The following is a 25839-nucleotide window of genomic DNA, read 5'->3' as shown; positions in this document are numbered from 1 at the left end:
AACAGTGCCATCTGTTGGCCAAAGTTCGTAATACGTCCATCTCTGCGATACGGTATCGAGTCTAACTGCGATTTCCGTGACAAATCCCAACTAAGAGTCGCAAGTAGCAACTAAAAAGCGCAGTTAGCACTGCCATCTGTCGAGCAAAGTTCATACTACGCTATTCGCTACCAGTCAAACTGCGATTTCTGTGACAAATCGCAACTAAGAGTCGCAAGTAGCAACTAAAAAGCGCAGTTAACATACTATTTCTAGTGTCATCTGTTGACCGACGTACGTACTTCGTTATGAGAGCCTTGTGCCTCACGAGATCGATGTGCTGTGTGTGCATATGAAGGGCTTATTTCAATAGTGGTACAAGTCCATTTTTGTTCATTTTGAGATACACAGTCGTAAAGTTAAATGAGCGCTGACAAATCTGCATTTGAGATACCAGAAATATTCAACCATATGGCTTCTTGCTAGAGATGAACCTTTATTTCTGTTTGTTTGGATCACTAATTTCAGAAGCATTATAAGACAGAAAAGTGGAGGTAATGGACTTGTACCACTATTGAAATAAGCCCTTCATATTATATGACGACATGCACATTCAGCATCAGTTATGGTTGGTCAAATGCTGCTGTGACTCTGAATGTATTATATTAATAAGAAGCAACATTGCCTTTTTCTCCTGAAAATATCAAGTAACGTAACACATGTGTTTGATTCTGCTTCCAATATGACAGTTTTGGTTAATACTCCACATGCCTACAGGACTTTGCAATGCTAACACAGCAGAACTCAGACATCTGTATAAGTGTAGAGAAATGAAAACAGTCATATGAATGCCTCACTTTTGTTCCGACACAGTTCAAGACTCGGGAGAAAAGTTTTACACCTGGTGTTCTACATGGCAACTTCACACACAAGAACTTTTTGCCGACACTACTATCACCTACATAAGTAAACTTTTCCTGTGTTATTTTCAAGTAATGCACCTAAGCTATTCCTGATGTATCTGGAAGATCTGTACTTACCACTTTCATATCAACAACTTCAAAATGCATATTGTAGACTTCGGGATATGTTACAGGTCAGTGTCACACCAAGATTGTGGAGAAAGGGGGGAGGGGGCGGCATGTCACTCTCCAACAAGTGTTTACCAATAAGTAAGTGGCGGAAAATTATGGGTATAGGACAGCTTAAACATGTGGAAAATGAGATTTTTATTATTCACTCACTGTATTTGACATTTATTATTCCTTTAAAATCGCACAACAACTTCAATAAAACACAGTTTAATCATTCACACACTTATTTCACAATTACTTCACTTTTAAACTGCAAATCCTCTAAGAGCTGTCTTGAATCTTCGCGAGTCTCTCTCAAAAACAGCCTTGATGTGGATAGATACGTACAGCAACCAGTAATCAGAGTCAGAACTGTGTCTGCAAAAACACAAGGATTATTAAACAATTTTTGCTGCCATTAATTACTAGCAGTATAATTGACAGACTAGATTGCTAATATTTGCTATAATAAATATCACATTTGCAAGAACGATCTCACTGAAGTAATTAAGTCCATCGAAACGCTTAAAAACTAACCTCTCGTCTGACGAAAATGGTCTAAAGACGCAGTGGCAATTTCTTCAGATCTGTTGACAATGATATTTTGAGTTATCACTTTACTGAGTGACTGAAATGTAGTTCAGGTACCTGTGAACATAACAATATGTTAGAATTCATTTACTAAATACGAACTATTACGGTACTGTACGGCTACTTACATATTAATTACACTTTAATATTTTCACAGTTGTTTCTTTAATACAAAATTAAAGCCAACGGAAGAAAAAACGTAAAACATACTTGCCAATGACAGGTTTGTTGAGATGCAATTTTCTGTGTTGACAGATGTAACTTTTTCATACGGTGGTAAGTCGCAGAAGTAGCAGAAGTCGCAGAAATCGCAGAAGTAGCAGAAGTCACAGAAATCGCAGAAGTAGCAGAAGTCACAGAAATCGCAGAAGTAGCAGAAGTCACAGAAATCGCAGAAATCGCGGAAGTAGCAGAAATCGCAGAAATAGCAGTGGCGGAGGGATACACGACCTATGTTCCTTAACTGCGACTCTTAACTGCGACAAATCACTGTTAAGAATAACAGATACTGAAAAGTAGCATTCACAGAAATCACTGATATCGGAAAATCGCAGTTTAGCCCATCACTATGGCTGACACTGACGGCGGCGGTGCACAAATGCTGCGCAGCTAGCGCCATTCGACGGCCAACACCGCGGTTCCTGGTGTGTCCGCTGTGCCGTGCGTGTGATCATTGCTTGTACAGCCCTCTCGCAGTGTCCGGAGCAAGTATGGTGGGTCTGACACACCGGTGTCAATCTGTTCTTTTTTCCATTTCCAGGAGTGTATTTACAAGTACCTGATTACCAGAGTGTCGTCTTTGTCAGTTTTTGTTTGCGACATTTTGATTCTTACATATATTTCTGGCAGTGGTTTTCTTCCTTATTTGTTCTTATTGTCATTCAGATTATGTCTCTTTTCTACTACCACAAGTTCTCTTATTTATGCCTGCACTGAAACGTGTCGTTTATGAAGTACTCGTCACTCTTAGCTGTTTGATGGAAAAATTATTATTTCTTTTTAAACACTAGGTCATCATCAGAAATATCTTACTCACCTCATTCCTAAGGACGCACTTTCCGAAAGTTGCCATGTAAACTTCTTTCCATCATGTATATGAGTATCACCAGTGTTTATAGCATTAAATCAGCGCTGTGTCTGTATTATTAAGATTTCTGTTATCAACTCTTACCTCTCCTTCACTATGATACACTGACACATTAAAGCAGAAACTGAAGTAGGAGTACCTTTCATGCAGATGGATTGCAGCGAAAAAAAAAAAAGCTGGGGCTGTGGGTTACAGGGTTATAACAATCTAATGTACAGGTCTAACGGATATATTATTTTAAGCTTCTTTATTTATTTTGTTCCGACAATTGCAATTTAGCTTTTATGTGAAAAAAGCAAATGACCATGATTTAATTATACAACACAGAACGTTGTGAATATACATAAATAAAATTTAACCAAGATATTGCCGCAAAATAATTATAACATAACATATCTTGATGTTCTACGACTATCTAATGAAACTCGGACAACGTGTATTATGCACTGATAGAGTGTGGACAACCTTTTCGGGAAGAAGATACGTACCAATGTAGCTCCTGTGGAAGTCCAGACTGGAGTAGAATTAGGGACCCTCTTCCCCAGTACAGACATTTTCTACTCCAGTGTCAGGAATTCAATTATAATAGGCAAAAGAGATATTCAGAAAGAGTAAACGTGAGCAGCCACTGTAAATGAGTGCCAATATTACCGCAGAAACTGGAAATGAATTCTGCCTCAGTCTGCAGAACGGGGGTGGGGATGGGGGGCGGAGGAGGGGGGGGGGGGGGATGAGAGCCCAAAGTATAACAAGAACATCGCGGGAATAAACCCGCTTGGTGGTGATGGGTCGTTGGGATGCATTATGTTCAATGGATGTACACAGTTTCACATGATTGCTGATGGTTAGAAACCTACTGTTAACTTCCAGGGATATAGTTCTAATGAAATATTTACAGACAATAAAAATGATTTTTTGTTTTCTTTCCTGCAAATAGTTAAGAACCGTTCACATTGTGGTCTTGTGCGAAGTAACATTAGTGATGTCTGTAGCCAAAACTGTAAACTATTGCATATATTTGTATTATTTGACATTTCAGCGACAGTGAATATGTGCTCAAGTACCTAAACAAAATTACAAAACGTGAATACTACAATTATTCAGTTCCAACCACTTATCATACTGCTCGCTGTGAATGGCTGGGTAGGCAACGTTTTGTTGGAACCAAAAAGAATGTAAAAGAACTTCCGTTACAGTCAGACGCTGGACACGGAAGAATGCTGTGCCAGCTATATTTGTACAAGCACGTTCACACGCAAAATTTATGAAATCACATTACTGAAGTTAATCGGGAAAGCTATAATGAATCTCATCCAACATGCAAAGTGACTTCAGTTTATTCAGTTATGGAAATAATCATACCGATTCAGTGTAAGGCAATATTTAAATAATTTTATTCGAGTGATGGTTAATTTTTCGTTACTTCAGGTCGTTCTTTATGACACCTCAGGTATTTGTATGTCTACAGGATTGGTTCTACAAAAACACTGTCTTCTACAAGAAATCGTGCCCACAGATCGCACTCGTTGATGCCTGGTGCCTTCAGATGCCACAGAGAATAAAATATTGATTCTCGCTACAGCCGATCGAGCATCGAGCAACTGTTTCATTAAGATAGCACTAGTCCTACACATGGAAAAGCGGTGGGCTCTGCCATGATTAACTTTGTTTGTATACTTTTTCAATTGGGAAAATTAGCAGTTTAGGTAGTTATCCGCAAGAGAGTTAAGTCATTTTGACAGAACTGTTAGGTAATGACACATCTAGTTTTGGTGAGTCTCCTGCATATTTAACGATTAAGCCAGTATTTTCATATCCCCACATTCATACAAGTTACATTTCGTTTGTCCGAAAACAAATAAATAAATAACAAGCGATAAAGTCAGAAACTACATTCTTTCAACAGGAAAGAAACCGTTTCTCCTGATATCCCCAGCGAAACTATGGTGAATTGTGGAGAAATTACTTGGAAACAACCGTAACTCTGGATACTTGAGGTAGAACTGTTGTTGTTGTGGTCTTCAGTCCAGAGACAGATTTTATGGAGTTCGCCATGCTACTCTATCCTCTGCAAGCTTCTTCATCTCCAAGTAACACTGCAATCTACATCCTTCTGAATCTCCTTAGTGTATTCATCTCTTGGTCTCCCTCTACGATTTTTACTCTCCACACTGCCCTCCAATACTAAATTGGTGATCCTTTGATGCCTCAGAACATGCCCTACCAACCAATCCCTTCTTCTAGTCAAGTTGTGCCACAAATTCCTCTTTTCCTCAATTCTATTTAGTACCACCTCATTAGTCTACCCATCTAATATTCAGCATTCTTCTTTAGCACAACATTTCGAAATCTTCTAGTCTCTTCATGTCTCAACTATTTATCGCCCATGTTTCACTTCCATTCAGGGCTACACTCCATACAAATAGCCGCGCGGGGTAGCCGCGCGGTCTCAGGCGTCATGTCACGGTCCACGCGGCTCCCTCAGTCGGAGGTTCGAATCCTCCTTCGGGCATGGGTGTGTGTGTGTGTGTGTGTGTGTGTGTGTGTGTGTGTGTGTGTGGTCCATAGCGTAAGTTAGTTTAAGTTAGATAAAATAGTGTGACCTCAGCAGTTTAGTCCCATAAAACCTTACGACAAATTTCCAAGTTTTTCCATACAAATACTTTCAGAAAAGACTTCCTGACACTTAAATCTATACTCGATGTTAACAAATTTCTCTTCTTCAGAAACGCTTTCCTTGCCATAGCTAGTCTACATTTTATATCCTCTCTACTTCGACCATCATCAGTTATTTTGTTCCCAAAATAGCAAAACTCATCTACTACTTTGTCTCATTTCCTAATATAATTCCCTCATTATCACCTGATTTAATTCGACTACATTCCATTATCCTCGTTTTGCTTCTGTTGATGTTCATATCCTCCTTTCAAGACAATGTCCTCTCTGTTCAACTGCTCTTCCAGGTCCCTTGCTGCCTCTGACAGAACTACAACCAAAAATTGTGAAGTGTTCGTCTGCACTAATACTCGAGTTTGTAAACGACCAAAACACAGGTTTTGTTAGAAATTGCAGTTTGCGAAAAGTTCCTTACGCGCATAATAACTCATCCTCATATGATTTGTTAATTAAATAATAAGCGATCGACTTTCGAGAAATTTTAAAAAAATATATCAATAGCGCTGCTCGTCCCTGTGAATTTGCGACCATTGTGTGAACGCAATCGCCCTTCCTACGGTTGTCCATTTGAATACCCGTCGTTAACAGCTGTAGGTCGTAAATCGTGCAGCATGATAAATTGGTCATAATTAGTGTTGAGTAGGGGTATTTGTTACGCAGCGCCACACTAAATGAGACACGAAACAACAGGGCAAAGGGAGCGTATTCTGATATTTAGCGTGTAATCAAAAGTTTGCAGTTCCTCTTTTGTTTTATGCAGATGCACTCCAGGTACGACAATATGCCACATATATCATTCATTCCAACAGTTAGGGTTGGAGGGGGAGTAGGAACTGGCAGCAGAATTTCACTGGTATTTAGTCATACAGTTTCTTTATTCTTTTCTTTTTTTAAATTGTAGTTAAAATAAATATCAAACGTTGAGAAAGAAACATACGATATTATTACCTAATTGTGGTGATCACTGTTTGCACAGTGGTCGCAGTGGCATAGATGTCGTGCTGGGTGATGATGATGATGCCTGAGATTTATTGGAAAATGACGTTAATAGGATAGTACGGGATAATTAGATCATTGAGAGGAGGGCGGAGGGGTTAATGTGGGAAGCCGATGTTAGAGGTTGGTAGAATGGAAATAGGAACAGTCAGTTCAACATTTACGAGTAATTGGGTTGTCTGAATAGGATCACACTACATTTGTAATGGCTCAAATGGCTCTGAGCACTATGGGACTTAACTTCTGAGGTCATCAGTCCCCTAGAATTTAGAACTACTTAAACCTAACTAACCTAAGGACATCACACACATCCATGGCCGAGGCGGATTCGAACCTGCGACCGTAGCGGTCGCCCGGTTCCAGACTGTAGCGCCTAAAACCGAATGGTTCAAATGGCTCTTAGCACTATGGGACCTAACTGCTGAGGTCATCAGTCCCCTAGAACTTAGAACTACTTAAACCTAACCAAACTAAGGACATCACACATATCCATGCCCGTGGCAGGATTCGAACCTGCGACCGTAGCGGTCGCACGGCTCCAGACTGGCCTAGAACCGCTCGGCCACTGGGTGGTAGAATGTGTGTAAATTTCGGACATTCAGTTGTTATTTACAAGTCTGTTATGACCACCCTCACACTAACATTGCCGTTTGAACGAGGTATGACGCATTTTTTCATTACCGGTAGTCGTAATACCTTAGTCTGCACTTAGCTATGTGCTGTGAATGTACACACTCAGATTTTTCTACATTTTTTTTTAATATTTCCTGACGTAATTAATTTATACACACACTATAATGTCCAAGTTTCTTTGGTCATAAATTTCGTTAATATAAATTATGGTAATATTCATCTTCATTTTTTAATTAGGATATTTCTGGTGTTCCTCTCACTACAGTGTACAGAATTCAAATGATGACACTCACGTGAATTTTGTAACAATAAATTGAATTTGTGCTATTATCATTTATAAGCTATACCCACATCGTAATCTTGGACAAACTAAATTCTCTCACTATGGTGCATAAAACAAGAATGATGAATTTCACACATTTGCTCTTGTAATAAAAGGAGAAGGGAGGGAGGGAGGACAGAGCTGAATCTTATTGATTGAGAAAGAAAGGGGTAGGTCGAGGGAGAGAGGGATGTCTGGGTAGGACAGGTGGTGTCAGGGGGGGGATGGGGGTGGTGGTTGACTGAGAAATATACAGCACACAATTGCCTCATGTGCAACGTGACCCCCCAGAAGCTTTATCACTGACCTTGAGACAAGATCGTTACCTGTTTTTGTACCGTCAGAGCCGTACTACTTATGAGCTGCTTGGAGCAGAGCAGAGGTGGGCGAAAATTACTGTGTATGCTGTGATAGTAGGAAGATCCATAACTGATCATTCCTGCGAGCTGTGCTCTGAAGGCTACACCAGAAAAGCAGGTGGAAATTAAGTTGTCAATCCTGCTCTACGTATCCTATTTTCTTTTCCTTTCCACGCTGCAGAAAATCGGAACTGCAAACAAACTTGAAATTAATATTGGCAGTCAATGAACAATACCACGAACTGTAGCAACTACTATTTCGTGGAAAGGTCTCGCCTTTGTTTTAGTGATTCCCACCCGAAATACCATAGCTTCTTTGTCCTATTTAAATATTGTGTGACATTATTCATGTGAGTTAACCGTGAGTTAGTGGCACATTAGGTTACTGCGCGGTAAGTTATGCAAAGGAGTGTGCTTTGAGCCTCAAATTTGAGACTAATTTTTAAAATATTTTTGGAATCAATAGCGGAGTTTTGTTTATGACCTAACACCATGCCAATCAGTGCATGAATTTTGAAGAATAAATAAGCAGTGGTACTGTACCCTCATGTTAATTTTTGTATTTTCGTTTAAAAACACTTTATTTAGAGTACGGTCTAGCAACGTAAGTAACTCATTGCAGTCAGACTCGATTCCATTTAAGTACAAATTAGAAAGTATTTTATTCGTTCCGGAGTGAGAAAAGATATTTTTTACGTAAACCCTTACGGCGAGCGTTCGTTAAAGCATAATACTCTGGGAGCTAGTGGAACAATGAAAAATTATCAGAGTGGAAAGTCAGATTAGACGTTGTAACGTTGTAGCTTTAATTTGCTACGTAAGCGGTGCTGATATTCAAGACCATAAAAGTGGGTTAAAAGCTGTGAGCTGTCTGGGGAAGTTAACCTTGCATTACTGAGCAACTGTTTCACCAGGTATCCAGTCTAGCTTACCAAATTCCCAACCAGACTAACATTAATTATAATCTTTTAATAGTCATACGACCACCGGTGATACATATATGTAAAAGAGAATTTAAGTAAAAAAAAAAAAATCAGTTTATATTTGGAAATTTATTTTAACATTGATCATTGAAATTTCAGCATATTAAACTTGAGTTATAACTAAGCTGGTGCCTTATTTAGGATTGTGGAAAATGTGAGTTTGTAATCTTACGGAACACATCAAATATGGACCCAAGATTGGGAGACTGCATACAACACTGCATTCATAAAATAACACACGAAGAACGTTGAAACATATGCAAGAGGAAATTAATCACAACCAACCGATTCAATTTTCACCCAAAGAAGTTACGTTCGTAGCGCAATCCTGTCCGTCATGAAATTACCACACACTGGTATACTAAATTCATACCAACTCTCTGTGAAATCTTCCCGAAAAGAATAGCTGAGGGCTATTTGATGCTTACACCACATGGTTCACGTGGTCAACTTGGTTTACACAAATAGTGTAACTCCACAATAATTTTGATAATTAAAATAAATTACATCGAAACGCAATTTACTAAAGAAAAACCTCGAACTGGTTACTATCGTCTTACTATTAACCTGATGGGTCAAACAACTGTATAAGCACATGGTACTGGTCTCACAAAGTACACCCCACGTGGGTTGAACATAAAGAAAAGTTGCTATATTGAAAAATATTGTCAAGACGAGACGTTATAATCTCACGCACATTCGCATTTAAGATTGATGATCTTAGTTAGAGTTACTGATCAACACGTGGTTCCACTTTACTCACAAAGCAGTGACAAAGCAACTACCAGAAGATATTCTGAACTGTACACTCGAATCACACTGCGTTGCAATTTAAGATAACATTACATATTTTAGAGCTAAACCTGAAATAAAGGTGATTAACATTACATATTTTAGAGCTAAACCTGAAATAAAGGTGATTAAATTTTCAGTTAGGCTGAACTTAAGAAATCCATTGTCCTACGGACTTAGCAGACACGCGCTTTGCCGGAGATCCTACCACTTCAGACGCTCGCCGCGGACAGACTGACCTGGTCCCTTCCTGAGGGTGGCTCACAAATACAAACGGAAGTGGCAGAGGGGCAGCTTCCTATACCAACATGACAAGGGACGGACAAGACCATACTAAGGATAGAAACCTCTTTGCTTTTAGAAAGCGTAGCTACCTGTTCCGACGTTGGTCCTACTGTTCTCTAGCAGACAGGCTTGTCTGCTACCCTCAAGCATGCAACTAGAAATACATTTGCTCATTCATCCTCTCACACAGAAGGGAAGGGGGATGACAGTATCTTATCATATACAGTATATAAAAGAAAGCGGATGTAGGTTCCGTATGAGACTGTGTGACATGAATTACATATAAACTGTGTTTTAAAGTGTAATAGTGTGACAGATCGTTCTTGTTTATGTGTAAAAGTAACACGTTCCACTACTCAGTCTCCTCCCAGATAGTCAGAAACGCCACAGTAAATTTAGAAGAGGAATTTATACCGTAAATGACAACAGATTTAAGAAATTAACATGAAAGGAATCCAACAGAGACCTTTCAACGTTATTCAAGTCAAAACCGGCTACGATCATGTTGGTCCACCTAGGCGTACAGTATGCAGTATGTGATAGTAGGTGAAAGAACAAAACTCGAACCTGCTCACGGCTCTGTTTACAATACTACACAGTGAGCGGAATTTTTGAATTACTTCCCTTATGACGTTGATGAAGTTTCAAGTAAGTTGCAGGTAAGTTACACATTATTATGGCAGGCCAGGTAACTTTCATTGAGTGTTACACTATACTTCAAAGTGAACCAGATACTTGACATTATTTCTCAGCATCGTCGCCAAGTCCTTGCAAACAACAGTCGTAACGTTTTACCAATCACTCAGTTCCTCGGCAGTAGAAATCCGCTCCTTGGTCACGTAGCTATTCGAGAACGGCTGCGTGAACGTCCTCCCAAACTGCTGGCACTATTTCCCTATGGCTGGACGCGATATTGCATTTGGCCCAGATACCACAAGAACAGAACGGTGAAAATGTGCACAATTCGACGTTTTGTCAACACTATCCCGAGTACTTCAACTCTGAAGCACGTTTCCAGTTTGCGCGCCGTTGCACTGCGATGCACCTGTTATCCTCACAGCGGCAGAACAGTCTCTGCAGGAAATCCAGAACATATGCCCTCTTCTGAAAATGTTCTACTTTTGTTGCGCAATTCTCTCAGCGCTGGACGGCATGCATAACATATTTTCTGAAGACCCCCACCGAGAGAGGTGGCGCTGTGGTTAGCACACTGGACTCGCATTCGGGAGGACGACGGGTCAAACCCGCGTTCTGCCATTTTGATTTAGGTTTCCTGCGATTTCTCTAAATCGCTTCAGGCAAATGCTAGGTTAGTTCCTGTGAAAGGGCATGGCCGATTTCCTTCCCCATCCTTCCCTAATCCGAAATTGTGCTCCGTCTCTAATGACCTCGTTGTCGACGGGATGTTAAACTCTAATCTCCTCCTGAAGAGCAGGATAGGCACACAGCATTAAGTCGCAATCCCACTAGTTTTTGTTGCTCTCGTATATCTAGATTTCGGCTATAAGTAGCCATTTTCAGTGTATTTGATTTACAATTCAACAAACGCGCTGCAGTACATATTACACTGCTGCCCATTAAAATTGCTACACCACGAAGATGACGTGCTATAGACGAGAAATTTAACCGACAGGAGGAAGATGCTGTGATATGCAAATGATTAGCTTTTCAGAGCATTCACACAAGGTTGGTGCCGCTGGCGACACCTACAACGTGCTGACACGAGGAAAGTTTCCAACCGATTTCTCATACACAAACAACAGTTGACCGGCATTGCCTGGTGAAACGTTGTCGTGATGCCTCGTGTAAGGAGGAGAAACGCGTACCATCACGTTTTCGACTTTGATAAAGGTCGCATTATAGCCTATCGCGATTGCGGTTTATCGGATCGCGACATTGCTGCTCGCGTTGGACGAGATCCAATGACTGTTACCAGAATATGGGATCGGTGGGTTCAGGAGGGTAATACGGAACGCCGTGCTGGATCCCAACGGCCTCGTATCACTAGCAGTCGAGATGGCATGCATCTTCTCCGCATCGCTGTAACGGATCGTATAGTTACGTCTCGATCCCTGAGTCAACAGATGGGGACGTTTCCAAGACAACAACCATCTGCACGAACAGTTCGACGACGTTTGCAGCAGCATGGACTATCAGCTCGGAGACCATGGCTGAGGTTACCCATGACGCTGCGTCACAGACAGGAGCGCCTGCAATGGAGTACTCAGCGACGAACCTGGGTGCACGAATGGCAAAACGTCATTTTTTCGGATGAATCCAGGTTCTGTATACGGCATCATGATGGTCGGATCCGTGTTTGGCGACGTCGCGGTGAATGCACATTCGAAGCGTGTATTCGTCATCGCCATTCTGGAGTATCACCCGGCGTGATGGTATGGGGTGCCATTGGTTACACGTCTCGGTCACCTCTTGTTCGCATTGACGGTTCTTTGAACAGTGGACGTGTTATGACCCGTGGCTCTACCCTTCAAAAAATGGTTCAAATGGCTCTGAGCACTACGGGGCTTAACTTCTGAGGTTATCAGCCCCTAGAACTTAGAACTATTTAAATTTAACTAACTTAAGGACATCACACAACACCCAGTCATCACGAGGCAGAGAAAATCCCTGACCCCGCGGGGAATCCAACCCGGGAACCCGGGCGCGGGAAGCGAGAACGTTACCGCACGACCACGAGCTGCGGACCTCTACCCTTCATTCGATCCCTGCAAAACCCTACATTTCAGCAGGATAATGAACGACCGCATGTTGCAGGTTCTGTACGGGCCTTTCGGGATACAGAAAATGCTCGACTGCTGCCCTGGCCAGCACATTCTCCAGGTCTCTCACCAACTGAAAATGTGTGGTCAATGGTGGCCGAGCAACTGGATCGTCACAATACTCTTGATGAACTGTGGTATCGTGTTGAAGCTGCATGGGCAGCTGTACTTGTACACGCCATCCAAGCTCTGTTTGACTCAATGGCCAGGTGTATCAAGGCCGTTATTACGGCCAGAGGTGGTCGTTCTGGGTACTGATTTCCCGGAATTTATTCATTCAAATCGCGTGAAAGTGTAATCACGTGTCAGTTCTAGTTTAATATATTTGTCCAATGAATACCCGTTTATCATCTGCATTTCTTCTTGGTGTAGCAATTTTATGATATCACACGATATCACTGGTGTATAGACAGTCTATACACAAGTAAGGTCGTATGATAACATGTACTGCCACGAGTTTGTTAGATTGTAAATCAAATGCACTGAAAATGGCTATTTACATCTACACAGATACCCCGCAAGCCACCGAACGGCGCGTGGCGAAGGGTTCCCTGTAACATTGCTAGACGTTTCCTTTCCTCTTCCACTCTCAAATAAGGTGAGGGAAAAACGACTATCTACATGCCTCCGTATGAGCCCTAATTTCTCGTATCTTATCTTCGTGAACCTTACGTGCAACGTAGGCTGGCGGTAGGAGAATCTTTCGGCAATCAGCTGCAAATGCCAGTCCTCTAAATTTTCTCAATAATGTTTCTCGAAGCATGTCCGTAAACTTAGGTGTTGTTCGAACCTACCTGTAACAAATGTAGCAGTCCGCCTCCGAACTGCTTCGATGTCTTCGTTCAATCCAACCTGGTACGGATACCAGACACTCTAGCAGCACCCAAGAATAGGTCGCGCCAGCACCCTATATGCGGTCTCTTTTATAGATGAACCACTCTTTCCTAAAATTCTCCCAGTAAACCGATGTCGGGCATTCGCCTTCCCTACGACAATTCTCACATGCTCATTCCATCTCATATCGCTTTGCATCGTTACGCCCAGATAATTAAACGACTTTACTGTGTCAAGCAGGACACTAGCAATATTGAACTTGAACATTACAGGTTTGATCTCCCTACTCATCCGTATCATCTTACATTTTTCCACATTTAGGTATAGCTGTCATTCACCACACCAATTAGAAATTTTGTCTATGTCGTCTTGTATCTTCCTACAGTCACTCAAATTCGACACCTTACCGTACACCACAGCAACATCAGCAATCAAATGCAGATAGCTGCCTACCCCGTCCGCCAAATCATTTATGCATATAGAGAACAACAGTGGTAATATCACACTTCCCTGGGGTACTCCGACGATACCCTTGTCTCTGATGGACACTCGTTCGTCGAAGACAACATTCTGGGTTCTATAACTTAAGAAGTCTTCGAACCACTGACATATCTGTGAACTTATTCTTTATGCTCGTGCCTTCATTAACAGACTGCAATGGGCCACCGTGTCAAATGCTTTCCGGAAATCTAGAAATATGGAATCGACCTGTTGCCCTCCATCCATAGTTCGCAGTATATCATGTGATAAAAGGGCAAGCTGAGTTTTGCACGAGAGATGCTTTCTAAAACCATGTTGATTCGTAGACATAAGCTTCTCAGACTCTAGAAAGTTTATTATATTCGAACTGATGATATGGTCAAGGATTCTGCAGCAAGCCGAAGTCAGAGATATTTCTCTGTAATTTTGCGTGTCCGTTCTTCTACCCTTCTTATATACTGAAGTCACCTGCGCTTTTTTCCAGTCGCCTGGGACTTTGCGCTGGCGAGAGATTCACGGTAAGGCCCAAATGCTGTAGAGCACTTTTTGTAAAATCGAACTGAGATTCCATCCGGTCATGACGATTTATTTGCCGAAATCTAGAAATGCAAAAGGGATTGAAACTAATGACACTGCTACTGATTGCTATGTGCCTCTCCTTCCTTATAATCTACGGCCGCTGTGCACAACAGTTTCTTACGGAAGCAAAGTTGGTCCCTATATACTTATTCGCTCAGCCGGAAAAAAGATCTATGAGTCTTGTATAGTTGCATTTTATCCAGATGTGCTTCATGGCTTGCCTGGCGCTTGAAATATGCCATTATTCCTTCCCTGCTTTCTCTGCTATATCATTCTTTCAAGAGTTGATCACCTCACACAAATGACTGAATCTTTGTCAAGTCTGAAGCCCAGGAAATAGTCACTGGCAGATTTAAGCTGTGGGGTAGACCTTGAGACGTACCTGTATAGCTCAGCCAATAATACCATTGTCCCCTCGAAAGGCATGGTCCAGGTTCGAGCCCCAGTCCGAGAACATGTTTTAATCTTCCACTGAGTTCCGTAACAGACTATCCTTTGCTGTAGATAAAAATTCACTGGGATAGCAAACGTACAGAATTTTGGGCGACGAATTCAGTCAGTGCTTATTTGTTTTCAAAACGTGTAATTTCGAGAAAAATCTTTATGATTTCGATAATAATGAAATAACAGATTTTCATATTCAGGTACACTCACAATTATTACTGTAAGAATTCAATATCGTGTTATCGCTCACCTCATTCCAAGATGGTTAAACAATTGTCACCTAATCCATTACTCAGATTTTACAAAATACCGGAGGCGCAGGGTTAAGTTACTTCTTCAGAATCAGTCATTTTACTTTTTGGTATACAACAAGAGAAGACAAAGCCTAGTAGAAATCCTTGGACAACACAGGAGATATAGAAATTTATTTGGCGAAAGGATAAAATATAAAAGTGTAGCGATTGAAGCCAAAGGGAATACAGATGTCTAAAGAATGACACTGATAGAAAATGCAAAATGGCCGAGAAGGTATGGCTAGAGGGCAAATACAATGCTGTAAAAACATGCATGACTAGTGGAGAGAGAGCTGCCGCATACAGAAAAATTAAAGAAAAGAGAAGCAGTTATATAAATATCAAGGGTTGAGATAGCGAGCCAGTACTAAGCAAAGAAGGGGAAGCTGAAAGAAAATTTATGGAAATTTGTGGTACGGTCTTATGGGACCAAACTGCTGAGGTCATCGGTCCCTAAGTTTACGCACTACTTAATCTATCTTAAACTAACTTACGCTAAGGACGACACATACACCCATGCCCGAGGGAGGACTCGAACCTCCGACGGAGGGAGCCACGCGGACCGTGACAAGACGCATCAGATCGCGCCGCTACCACGTTCGGCTATTTGTATGGAGGGTAGCCCTGTATGGAAAAGTGGACAATAAATGGTTTACACAAGAAGAGAATAGAAGCTTTCGAAATGTGGTGCTACAGAAGAATGCTGATGATTAGATGGGTAGATCACGTAACTAATGAGGAGGTACTGAATAGAATAGAATGACGGCGTACCCGGAGAGGACCATCGACGTGGTGTAACAAAAAACCTACTTTATCCTACAAAGCGCCACGTTTACATGATTCCGTGAGCACTGCAGTCGTAATTGACGACGTTGTTGGCTCAGCATCGGAGTGTATAGAGGTCGTCTGCTGTAGAGACCCGTTTGCAACACCATTCAGGCGGCCGCTGTGGCCGAGCGGCCCTAGGTGGTTTAGTCTGGAAGCGCACTGCTGCTGCGGTCGCAGGTTCGGATCCTGCCTCGGGCATAGATGTGTGTGCTGTCCTCAAGGTTAGTTAGGTTTAAGTAGCTCTAAGTCTAGGGGACTGATGACCTCAGAAGTTAAGTCCCATACTGCTTAGAGCCGTTTGAACCATCAACAACATGCGCTGAACAGAGAGCTCCGAAACACTTGTACCTGCACCGCATTGCACTCTGTCGTCATCTCTACAGATTGACAAAGCGGACAAACCTCCGACTTCGACATTCATCAGTCTTCAGACTGGTTTGATGCACCCGCCACGAACTCCTCTCCTGCACCAGCACGTGAACCCTACATCCTCACTTATTTTCTGAATGGATTCAATCTATATCTTCTCCTACAGTTCTTAGCGTCTACAGTTCCCTCCAACGCCGTAGAGTTTATTCCCTGGTTCCTTAATACATGTCCTACCATCCTGTCCCTTCTTCTTGTCAGTGTTTTGCGTATGTTCCTTTCTTTGCCGATTCAGCGGAGAACCTCATCTCTCCTCTTGACAAGGCCTTTGACAGAACGAGGGTGACTTACGCCGGAAATTTTCAGCCGCCATTGCTGATGATTTTTATTCAGAACTAAAGAAGTGGTTGGGAACGAATGTGAGACCCAGAAGATTTTGATTAGTAATCAAAGATGCTACCCATGCATCACAGTTTAACTTATGTCAGTGGATTTCCCCATTTGCGGCTCACTGAGGCGTAGCGCTTCATATCGCGCCTATCTCAAGTAAGAGACGGTAGTGGGCAGACAGCTTCAGACAATGAGACACGGCTATCGCATGACAAATGCGCTCCCCTCCAGTAACTAGCTGCAAATAGTTACCGACGTAGCCAAAAAGTGTAAGCTACTTAAGGACTTTGAAATTATGAAGTATTTCAAACACATTTTCGAAACAACTGTAGTTATTGTGATCATTATGACTTTCATTGATTGTTGCTAATTTGTTCATTAATATGAATGATGGCTTGAATGGAAAGTATTAAATGAAAGCTGTTACGTCTATTAACTGGGAATTTCGCAATTCACATCCTGCCAGTTTATGGGACTGGGAAAACAAGAAATATTTTAGTATAATTCTGTTATTTAAAGAGGGAATTATTTTGATATTTTTCTAGTTTCTAAATTTGTTCAATTACTAAATTGTTCGTAACAGCTGTTACATTGTGATTGATCAAATGTAAAAGATGAGGGACTGAGCGCTTCAATAATAATATCGGATTGGTTAATATGTGTAGCAGTCAATCGGAAGACTGTACGTTAGCTCGTGTTTTGTGGGCTAAAGAATTACTTTGGAAGCCTAAAGAGTCAAAAATGGCTCTGAGCACTATGGGACTTAACATCTGTGGTCATCAGTCCCCTAGAACTTAGAACTACTTAAACCTAACTAACCTAAGGACATCACACACATCCATGCCCGAGGCAGGATTCGAACCTGCGACCGTAGCAGTCGCGTGGCTCCGGACTGAGCGCCTAGAACCGCGAAACCACCGCAGCCGGCCCTAAAGAGTCAGTTCGGAGCTCAATCACTATGACGTTCAGATGCGAATATAAGGAGCTCTAAATAGATGTGAGAATTCTGCAGACTAATGATTAAAACTTGAGAGTGGAATGACGCAAAGTGGATGCGAACGTGCGAGAAAAACGAACCCGTGAAATTCCGAAGTTAATATATAAACTGAGACCTTTGAATAACCAAAATCTACGTGGCATGTTATACGAGCCGTGATCACAAACTGAACGTTCATAGTGGTCAAGTTGTGTAATATAAGAGCGAGTATTCCGTCGCAGATAATCCGTTTGGTAATCCTTTTGGTAACGGGTTTGTTTAATTACAATGAGCTGGCTATTACGAGTGACTGTGATAGCGTGTGTGAGTGTTGAAAGTAGAACTTAAGATTAACACCGGATTGGTAGTGTTTTTGTATGGAACAAGTGCCAACATATCGAACTTTCCACTCAGAAACTACCTTTCAATCAATCGTTCAGTTAATCTGATACTGAAAGCATTTGTTGCACCCGATGAACTCTTATAATGTTACTAGTGCTTCTCCAGAAGAGGAACACCATTCGTTTTTAACAGGGAAGGCATGTGGACCGGACTGCAGGAGAAGAAATCACCGCAGGGTGAATAAAAATTATTTCCGTAGAACGAGCGCATAGAAACGGCGGCATTGCAGCGTACCGTCGCTAGAAGGATTCCCCAGTCGTCTATGCTCCGCTTATACACTTCCCTTTCCATGTCACGGGCCTGCAGCTCCACCAAACGGCGTTCGGTCTCGCAGCGGACATTGGTCAGAATGTTTTGACTCACCAGTGTATGGAATTTAAAAGTTCACATACGTACATACTGTTAAACTCCTTTAGTTCTTTCTCGATGAGATTACAGTTAGGCTATATAATGAAAGCATTTCTACTAAGGTACCTTAAATTACCGGGTTACATGAGTACATTCTGTTGAGTCTTTCTCCTGAAGTTGAAGAACTCTTAGTCGTTTTTCCTGAAATCGTGGTGAACGTATCTTCTTAGAACGTTATAAGAACGTGACCTAACTACAGCAAAGGCTAGTTGTCTGCAGTATCCAGTATCGTCGGTTTCGTATATGGTTTTTAGAACGGAGTGTATGTTATAACAATAGGCTTGATATCTCTTCAGTCTACATTTCGAAACTGATAGCATTCCTGACAGCCGGCCGGAGTGGCCGAGCGGTTAAAGGCGCTACAGTCTGGAACCGCACGACCGCTACGGTCGCAGGTTCGAATCCTGCCTCGGGCATGGATGTCTGTGATGTCCTTAGGTTAGTTAGGTTTAAGTAGTTCTAAGTTCTAGGGGACTTATGACCACAGCAGTTGAGTCCCATAGTGCTCAGAGCCATTTGAACCATTCTTGACACATGTAATCACATGTGGAACATTGCCGGTTAAAAGTCGCGCGCGACTGGTTGTTACAGTGGCTTGCCGACTTAGAGACAAGCGACGAACAACGATAACCTAGGTCATTGCTGGTCGATGAATTTACTAGTCTAGGTGTTTCCTGGCTGTTCACAGTGTGCCGTGTGCTGCAGGCGTCTCCGCTTCCTCACAAGCTCACAAGGGAAACCCTCCATCGCACGCCCCTCAGATTTAGTGGCAAGTTGTCCCAGTGGATAGCCCGTCAAAACTGAACACAGATCAAACATGAAAACAGGAAGAAAGTTTTCTGAACCGTGGAAAAAAAAGAAGCAAAATAGAAACAGAACGGTCCACATTGAATATGTGCAGTATCGAGCGATATTAAAGATCCTTGTGTTGTGATTTTGTGGTTACGGGATTAGGTTGCGAAGGAGGAGATCTGGGTTCAAATATTCCTGGTGCTCTTCTTTTTTCACAAAATTATGAACTGTACGACCGGTCGTTGATGTGTCTGTTCACTGTATTCAGATATTTGTTTGTGTCGTGGTATAAAGACCGTTTGCAACTGCGACGTGTAACGAAGCGACCTCCCGACATACGAGTACGTACCTCCTATTTGTTCTACACAGTTACCACATATAATGCCTCTTGCGTTTCGTTTTTGAAGTTTTGACTCTTTAATTCCTTCGTTGTAATATAGTTCACACCCATTTATTTGTTGTTTTCATTTCTGTCAGACGAATATGTGGCTTCTCGCCTGTTCCCACCATTCATCACAGAATATGAGTCATGTTGTAGGAATATATTACCGTCACTCGATATTACATATATTAAATTTGGACCGTTCACTGTTTCTATTTTGCTTCTTTTTCCACAGTTCAATACAGCTTCTTCCTGTTTCATCTGTGTTCAGTTTTTGCTGGGCTATCCAATGAGTCAACTTACCACTAAATCTGAGGGAGGTACGACGGGGAGTTTGTCTAGTCAGAAGCCTGTAGCGTGCCAAGCTCTCGCTGCGAACGTTTATTTGCAGACTCGCTAATTACCTGCATTCTGCGAACATTTCAGCGATTCCGCGGTTAACGAAATCCCGCAGCGCAATTTGTTCCGCCGTTCTACTAGACTTTTTGAACGTCGACGAGTTTCCTTACAATTTATTCACGGATGTATCCCGACTATTTTTCAGCGAATTCTTATCCTCCTTCTTCTTCTTTTCTTTAGTTTCGGCTTACCGCGAACAACCTTATTTTTTAAGTAGTTGCTTTTCTTCTTGAGCTTAAACTTGCACCCAGCATTCCTGCGCTAATTTTCGGTGCGCCTTCTTTTTTTCCTTCAGTTCACATCTTGTCATTTTAAAATACACTTAAGTTTTTCTTGGAAACACTAGCGGCTTTAACGATTCTCCTTAATAAGACCAGGTTCCTCTGAGTCTTTGTCTGTGATCACCATTTATTGAAGAAGTTCATCGTCAGTGAACCAGAACTCTCGGTTTTCTCTCTTCCAGAAAGAAGATAAAATTTAGCTTAGTGTGGTCAGGCTCATTCGATTTATCTGACCACAGGAAAAAATAATTCTTTCCCGCAGTGTGTGTGACCTTTTCTCTATGCATATGAAGTCTGTTGTTATGTCATCTTAAGTACTATCATGTTACATAAATTGCCCTTTAGTATCCTCATGTATTTTCTCTGTTTCTTCATCTTCTGCTTGCGACGTCGGTGTGCGTACCCGGGTTATCGTTATCAGTGTTAGTTTTCTGTCGAATCTGATGAGAAAACGCAATCACTGAAGTGTTCACAGTAGCTCACTCTCTTCCTTACTGTCCTATTCATAACGAATCCTATCTCCGTTACACCATTTTCAGCTGATGTTGATATGCTCCTATTATTCGTGCTATATCCTGCTACTACAGTCCGATCCACGAACGATGACGGGTCGCGCATGACGAGGCACGGACAGGGATTGCATTGTTGACGATTCTACTTCCTGCTTGAAGAAAGCGTATATCCTGCAAACTATCTCTCTCGCTTGCATATGGAGAATTTATGATTTACCACCTCAATCAGCGATGGCAGCTCGCAACAAATGGAATCGCAATTCACTAAACAATTCGCTACGATCACGTTTAATGCTCGCCTTAGCTGCGGCATTCACAGCAGAGCGCTCAGAATACTACCGAGCGCTCATTGGCTGTCGGAGAATACGTGACGTAGGTGCGCAGAACAAGCCTAAAATCGACCACCATCGTTCGTGACTCAAGAGCATGCGAGTGTGAGTGGCCCGAGTGTACTGTATTTTTTTTCCTTTATTGCAGTTCAATTCCCCATCGGGGCGGGCTGGCAGCAGCATATGCGCTGCTCTTCAGCCGAAAGACACAGAACAAACAATAGAAGACACTTAGAAATAACAAAGGAGAAAACATGGTGAACATAGATATAAAATAGGGGAACATCATGGAAGACAATAGACAAAAAAGGGGTGACTCTAAAACGGAGATAAAAACCGTAAAAAAGAAGCACACACAAAAAACCACACACTGGGACAATTAAAAGAACACAAGGCGCAGTGTGACCAGAGTATAAAAGTACCGATGGATGGCGTAGCACATAACAAACAGTGACAGTAACACTAAGTACAAGGCCAGCACACAATTAAAATCACACCTCTCGACGCACGGCGAAACAGCACTAAACACAACACTACATGGCACACTGACGATGATCAAAACGGAGGATCTGCCAGGCACAAGGGGATGAGGAAGAACGGAAGAAGGGAGGGAGGGGAAGAGAGGGGGGAGATGGGCCGGGGGGCACGCCGAAGAGGATCAGGTGGGGAGGGACGTGGGAGGGAAAGAGGCAAGGATGGGGTGCAGGGTCTCAGGGGGGGGGAGGAGGAAAATCCGCTCTGGGAGAAGGAGGGGAGAGGAAAAAGGGGGCCCTGAGGAGGGGGGAACAAGGCCAGATTATAGTTGGAAGGAAGGGTACATGTCACGGTGAAGTTCATCATACGGTAGGGGGAGGTGCTGGAAATTTCCCTGATGAAGGAGATGAAGGGTGTGGAGGTGAAGAGAGGGAGGGATACAGCGATAGAGCCACAGCAACAGGCGGGGGGTGGAGAGAAAGGAGGAAACCAAGGGGTGGAGGGGATCAAGCCTGTGGACAATGTAAAGGATGCAGGGCTGTTGGAGGAACAGGAGGAGGTGGGGGAAGGGAATGAGTTCACACAGGAGCCATGTGGGGGAAGGAAAGTGAATACGGAAGGCAAGGTGGAGCGCATGGCGTTCGAGGATTTGGAGGGCCTAGTAAAATCAGGTGGGTGCAGAGATCCAGGCAACGTTGGCATAACAGAGGATAGGACGGATGCTGGAATTTGTAGGTGTGGAGGATGGTGGAAGGATGCAGTCCCCATGTCCAGCCAGACAGGAGTTTCAGGAGGCGGAGGTGGGAATGGGCTTTCTGCTGGATGGTCTCTGAGGTGAGGGGTCCAGCTGAGGTGACAGTGGAGGGTGAGGCCAAGGTATCTCAGGGTGGGGGTGAGCTGAATGGGACGACCATAAAGGGTGAGGTAGAAATCATGGAGACGGAAGGAGTGAGTGGTGGGGCCTATGATGATTGCCTGGGTTAGAGTGTACTGTAGCCGCCTGCATGTACTTAAATAAACCGCCAACTGTACCAGCGCCGGTCGGCCACTAGAGGCCGCCTGCAGAAAGCGTGGAAGCATGCACACGGCTCGTCTCCCGCAGAGCCATCTACCGACGACTCACTGCTGTATGTGCACGGAGCAGCACGCAATCGCCGTCACTACGTTCTTTTAGTTAGTACTGCTCACATGTGTTGTTCTGTGTATCGCTAACGTTGCATCTTCTGTATGATTTTTTTTGTCGTATTACGTGTGGAATCGTGAGAGGCTTATTTCCGTTATTGTTCAAAAGTCTATGAATGAAGCCACATTTGCCGGCCGCTGTGGCCGAGCGGTTCTAGACGTTTCAGTCCGGAACCGCACTGCTGCTACGGTCGCAGGTTCGAATCCCGCCTCGGGCATGGATGTGTGTGATGTCCTTAGGTTAGTTAGATTTAAGTAGTTCTAGGTCTAGGGGACTGATGACCTCAGATGTTAAGTCCCATAGTGCTTAGAGCCATTTAAACCACGATTGGAGACCGTGCCGTGTACACGCTTCCCACGGGCGGCATCTTGAGGCCAGCCCGCGCTGATACAGTTGGTGGTTGATTTAAGCACACGCAGCCGGCGCCACTACGCTCGGCGCATTCACACTCACACTCACAGTCACTAGTATCGGGAAACAGCAATTCGTATGACCAGAAATCCTTATCTTCTTTTCATTCCACTTTACCGACCCCACTGTAGCATTACTGAGACTTGGACTGTCCCTTTCAAGATTTTCTAGCTTTTCTACTTTCAATCTTCTGATATTCCAGGCTTCGACTCCGAATTGTTATTCTCCTACATCCGGCCCAAGATCTTCATAATTGTGTCCTCCTAAGCTTCTCGTATTTGCATATTATTATTATACTTTGTTATTTAGTATCATTATTAAACAACTACTAAGCAGAAAGAATAGCTATTACAACACCAAGCAGACTCGTTATTGACGTATCTGCATAATAAATGTAATCACTCTCTTGTACGCCACGAATATCGTGTTGACTTCATAATGTTCACCACTTTGTATGGTCTTCTCTGAATACACTGCCGAAAAATAAAATAGTCCACCTCGAAAGACGACGTCTATTTTGATGCGATGATGGTATAGGCCACCTGTGAGATAGTGGATTTACTGATAATGATTTCAAAGTCGTCCGCCAACAGACAGCATGGCGGCATAGCTACCAGAGCGCCATCTATGCCTTCCCCTTTAATAGCGAATGCTCACAGCCAGAAGGCTCAGTGTGGCGTAGACAACCACCCCACAGAGAGTGGGTCATTCCCGCTCAGGCTGCGGAGGTGAGCTGATCGCTGCATGTTAGCGCTAGCTCCCTAGCATGTATGGACGCGGAAAGGGAGGCAAAGCTGCTGCCCTGCTGCAATTGCTGAGCCTCGTGCTCGGCGCATCAGAAGACGGGGAACGCAAGAAGACGGCGGAGCGGAAGGAGCAGTGCTATCGCTGCCAAAAACTTGGCCATGTTGCCAAGTACTGCCGTAATGCAGTGGCGTGCCTTCGTTGTGCGCAAGCACACGATTCGCGCCACTGCGCCAAGAAAGACGCCACACGCTGCTGCGCCAATTGTGGTGGCCCTCATGCGGCGAATTACCGTGGGTGCAGCTACATCAAGAACTGGAGTCGCGGCGACAAAGCTAGACGGAGACACAAGACCACCAAGAACTTGGATACAGCCGAGGCCGTTGCGTCCTCGCCACCCCCCGGACGCAGTCAGCGAGGCGTGCGCCAGGGTCCGCGCCGCCGGCGATGAAGAAATTGCTGCCCTCAAAGCCGCAATGGCGGAAGAGAGGGCAACACTCCAAGCCGAACTAGCCGAGGCTCGGCTGCTGGTGCACAGTCTCCGTGATGCATTGGCCAGCCAGCCCCACACAGCACAGAAGAAGGATGCCGACACGCAGACTGCCGCCCCCGTGGAACCTGTAGTAATACAGGAAGCCACGAGGGTGGAAACACAAGACGCAGCCGCACAGACAATCATCGCGGCGATGAACATGGCAACTCAAGTCATCATGGAGGAGGCTCCTTGCCCCCTCTCCAAGACGCAGTTACAGAAGGTAGTGTCCATTCACTTGGATACTCTCAGGTCCTACAACGCCCGCCCTCCTCTCACGCCTGTCCAGTGGGAAGCTCTCTTCGTCTCAATAGAAAAACAAGAACAAGAAGAAGAGAACGCAAGTCAACAACAAGGGGCGAGGACCGCCGAAGACGCCGAAGCTGCCAACTGGGAGGATGTGACACATCCTAAAGTGTCACAAGCAGACACATTCTACAACAAGAAAAAGAAGAAGGAAAAGAAGAGGTACCCTGACTCTCCTCCTCACTGCGCCCGACACCCATCACCATCATCATCAAATATCCGCTCTGTCAGTCGCTGACTGACAGTCCCAGGCATCGACAGGGCCAGTCAAGTAAAGGCCCCTAGCCGATGCATACCTGTCAATTCACGTGACCTACCGCCTGTCTCTGACCGGCAATCATATGTACCCAAACACGCACAACCGTCCCACTTATTCCCAAATATCCCAGTAAACTTCAACCCCTCTAAGTGGAGTAAATGTCTAACGACAACAAACTCCCCCTTAACATCCTCAAGAAGAGGAATTCAAGTGCAAAGCAGCAACCCCACAGAGACGTACTCGCGGTTTCTACAGCCAACTGAGCGAGTTTTATAGGGATCAAATTGTGGCATTCCGGGTGGCGGGATGGTCCTTTCGGAGAACTGCCACAAGAGTTGGAAGTGCTGCGTCAGTTGTGCAACGACGCTGGAATCAGTGGCCTCGTGAACATCCTTACACCCGTAGAAGACGTTCTGGGCGTCCACGCAGCGCAGACGCCCGCCAGAACCGTCGTACTGTAAGGACAGCACTTATCAAAGCACAGATGAGAGGGCTTGTAAGCCCACACGTGACAACACCAACTGTTGCCAACTGGTTGTTAGCAGTGGGGCTATGGGCACGCACACCTCCAGTCCTTCACTCACGCCACAGCATCGAAATTGCGGCTCAACTGGTGTCATCACATGATCACTTGGGAAATGGCATGGCGCGCCGTGGTCTTCGGCGATGAAAACAGATT

The 25839-nt window shown here is 43.7% G+C and overlaps 1 long non-coding RNA gene across 1 annotated transcript; it reads right to left on the bottom strand.

Moving 5' to 3' along the window:
- Positions 1-1228: 1228 nt before the first annotated feature.
- On the bottom strand, positions 1229-1984 carry LOC126162361 (uncharacterized). Its single transcript, XR_007535068.1, has 3 exons — positions 1854-1984; positions 1590-1700; positions 1229-1430 (listed from the first exon to the last, which is right to left on the bottom strand). It is a non-coding gene; the product is annotated as an uncharacterized LOC126162361 (long non-coding RNA).
- Positions 1985-25839: the final 23855 nt, after the last annotated feature.

Source organism: Schistocerca cancellata, chromosome 1 (genome assembly GCF_023864275.1).
Source record: "Schistocerca cancellata isolate TAMUIC-IGC-003103 chromosome 1, iqSchCanc2.1, whole genome shotgun sequence".
Classification (NCBI taxonomy): Eukaryota; Metazoa; Arthropoda; class Insecta; order Orthoptera; family Acrididae; genus Schistocerca; species Schistocerca cancellata.
Note: the sequence above shows the minus strand (reverse complement) of the source record. Positions and strands in the feature narration are given on the sequence as shown.